The sequence below is a fragment of the Octopus bimaculoides genome, chromosome 18, assembly GCF_001194135.2.
Source record: "Octopus bimaculoides isolate UCB-OBI-ISO-001 chromosome 18, ASM119413v2, whole genome shotgun sequence".
Lineage (NCBI taxonomy): Eukaryota > Metazoa > Mollusca > Cephalopoda > Octopoda > Octopodidae > Octopus > Octopus bimaculoides.
In genome coordinates, this window is record NC_068998.1 from 34,635,106 (window position 1) to 34,638,773 (window position 3,668).

Consider the following 3,668-nt stretch of genomic DNA (forward strand, 5'->3'; position numbering starts at 1 on the left):
ATATATATATATATATATATATACATATATAGATATATATATTTCTTTCAGTCATTAGACTGCAGCTGTGCTGAGCTACTGCCTTGAAGAATTTGAGTCAAATGAATCAGCCATAAGACTTTGCTTATTTTTTAAGCCTAGTACTTATTCTATCAGTCTCTTTTGCTGAACAACTAAGTTATGTGGGCATAAACACATCGACACTGGTTGCCTAACAGTGGTGGGGGACAAACACACACACCCACATGCACACACACACACACACACACACACACACACACACACATATATGTCAGGCTTCTAACACTTTTTGTCTACCAAATTCACTCAGAAGGCAATAGTAGAAGGTACTTGCCCAAGATGCCATGCAGTGGGACTGAGCCCAGAACCATGTCATAGGGAAGCAAGCTTCTTACCTCACAGCCACTCCAACACACACACATATATATATACATATATATATTGTTGTATTTCAGGATGGTCATTTTATTTATTTATTCATTTAATTTTTGCCAAATAAGCACACACACTATATTTTTTGTCCCCTCACTTGTTTCTTACTGTTATTTCATTATTTAACACCTGTCCATCGTCCAGATATCTTTCGTCGCATATCTGTGATCTTGTCAGCGATGCTTTATATAATATATATGTGTATGTATGTATATATATGTGTGTGTGTATGTATATATATATATATACACACACACACACACACACACACACACACACACACACAAATATATATACAAATATATATTTATTTCATAGTCTTGGCAGCTCTTTCAAACTAACCAACTCATGCAGGCACAAAAGAATTAATGTTAACATTGATGAATGTATATAATATAATATGATATAATATAATATAATCTCTCCGCTCTTTCCTACTGGGGTAACCTCTATAGTAAGACACTTACCTTTGTCCCTCTGTTATGCAAAAACCTCTCACTTGGCACAGAGTCACTCCTCTCAATTCCACAAAGAAATGATCTTGATTTGCAATTTCCATGTATTTTAAGGGGAACATGAGCACATATAGTAATGGTTCTTTCAGCGAAGGTATTAAAAAATCGAGCAGGGGAATCCGAGTGTGTGTGCTAGTTTATATAGGTTTATATAGGGTGGGAGTGGGGGTGGAGGAAGTCTTGGCGAAGCAAGTGGTAATTGAAAGAGAGAGAAACAGACAGACAGACAGAGTGAGGCTGGGAGATAGAGAAACAGAGTTAGGCAGAGAGAGGGAAAGAGGTGGGGTGACAGAGTTAGGGTGGATAGAACATGAGGGAGAAAAATATTCTGTTGGGATTTGGGTAGCATAATTTAATAAAGTTTTCAGTCAGCTAATCTATGACAAAATTAGAGAAATAAGTGACTATGATAAACTTGAATAAATGAATGAATATGTTGCGGTTAAGGATATGCGTGAACTAAGGTTATCTTAAGGTAACAACGAGGAAGACGAAATTATTGAAACTATATTTACATGTTAACATGGTAATGAAATAGACAGAATAATGAAAAGAACTAATAAGGGGTTTATGATCTGCGCAGAAATAGAGGAGTAGATGAAAGAGGTTGAAAAGACAAAACTTCTTATCTGGGCATCTTCTGAGATTTGTATCCTTTCTGCAGAGGTATATATGTATATATATATATATATATATATATGCATGTGTATATATGTGTGTATGTGTATATATAGGTGTATGTGTGTGCACCATTGTTTTGTCGTTGACAACATTTTTCCCTTTATGTGTGATCAAGATGGCACTTGATCAGGCTGCTACCGTGTATAGTTCTATATTTAAGAGACGAGGAATTATGTACATTATTTACATTATTTACATTTGATGGATATCTTGTTTGTTGTTAATAAAATTTCCCCAAGACATCTGATGAAGGCTGGAAGGTATATCAGCCGAAATGTTGTGTTAACAATAAACAAAATAAGGACAAATATCCATCTAATATAAATAATATAAATAATGTGCTACTGTATATGTCTATACCTGTGGTCACAGGTACAGCCTACACACTTGAATGATAAGCTATGTGTTGGTGGTGGTAATATGTGTATATATATATATATATATTCCCTTATTGGGATTGTCACATTAAGTTGACAATATACTACAACTTTATATATATATATATATATATATATATATATATATAAATAAAGATGCAGGAGTGGCTGTGTGGTAAGTAACTTGCTTACCAGCCACATGGTTCCGGGTTCATTCCCACTGTGTGACATCTTGGGCAAGTATCCTCTACTATAGCCTCGAGCCGACCAAAGCCTTGTGAGTGGATTTGGTAGACGGAAACTGAAAGAAGCCTGTCGTATATTTGTATATATATATATGTGTATGTATGTGTATATGCTTGTGTGTCTGTGTTTGTCCCCCCAGCATCGCTTGACAACCGATGCTGGTGTGTTTACATCCCTGTAATTTAGCGGTTCAGCAAAAGAGACGATAGAATAAGTACTAGGCTTCCAAAGAACAAGTCCTGGGGTCAGTTTGCTCGACTAAAGGTGGTGCTCCAGCATGGCCGCAGTCAAATGACTCAAACAAGTAAAAGAGTAAAGAGTAAAGAGTATATACAGAGAGAGAGAGAGAGATAGAGAGAGAGTTAAGGAATGGAGTAGATAAGATCCAGGCTACATATGTTTCATAGCAAACGGAACCTTGGAAGCAGTAAATATCCACATACCCAGTAACCCTGGTTGCCTACCATAAAATATTAAAAAATGTCTTTAGTTTATCATACTTCAATATGAAAAAAATCTACAACGTTCCACCTCAGTAAACCATTATTGTTCCTGGAAGTTTATTTTATATTTACTACAGATTGCTTGAAGCTAACTTTCTTCCTACACCTCGATCCTTGGATCTCGCATTTGTGTGTGTGTGTTTGTGTGTGTGTGTATGTGTGTGTGTGTATGTGCGTGTGCCTGTGTGAGTGTGTGTGTGTGTGTGCGCGCGCGCGTGTGTGTGTGTGTGTGTTTGTGATAATCATGCTATCCATTTGATATTCAAGATATATAGGAGATTGACCTGTTACATGATAGTTGTCAGAATTTTTATGTTATAAATGAAAAACTATAAAATTCTCAACAATCTCTAAAGCTATAATTTCAAAATATTTATAAAACACTGTCAAAAAAGTAATTATATATTCATTTTCCAATAAACATTAGATGGCTTTCACAAACATTAGTAAATCGAGGTGTTGTACTTTTAGTTCTTCACGCACATGAACCTATGCATAATAATACTCTTGACTAGAGTCTAACATTTAAACCTGAATATTATAATAACCAAGAAGATCATTAATCAATCAAGATTATATATACATTTTTAGTAAAGAATCTCAACTATATTCTATTTATGGTGCTGATACTAAAACTTTACAAAAATTAATCATGGTGAACTGCTGATGTCATTCAGAAATACATGTGGCATTAAAAACAAACTTTTGAACTTCTTTCGACCTATAAGTATTGAATTTATTGATAGATTGCTTAAGCAGTAGTTCACATATTAATGGTTAATATAAAGGGAATAATTATCAAACATCAGCCTCTCACATTATACCTTTTAAAATTCCACCCCTGTCTGCTCATTTTGATCTCCTTCTCCCTCCCTCCCTGATGTGCTTAAAAA

At 35.0% G+C, this 3,668-nt stretch overlaps 1 long non-coding RNA gene across 1 annotated transcript in view; it reads right to left on the reverse strand.

The window, feature by feature from the left end:
• The window catches only part of LOC128249955 (uncharacterized), a 1,969-nt gene extending 892 nt beyond the window's left edge, over positions 1 to 1,077 (reverse strand). The window contains exon 1 of the long non-coding RNA XR_008266101.1: positions 921 to 1,077. This is a non-coding gene — a long non-coding RNA (uncharacterized LOC128249955). The remainder of the gene's footprint in view (positions 1 to 920) is intronic.
• Between the last annotated feature and the right edge of the window lie 2,591 nt (positions 1,078 to 3,668).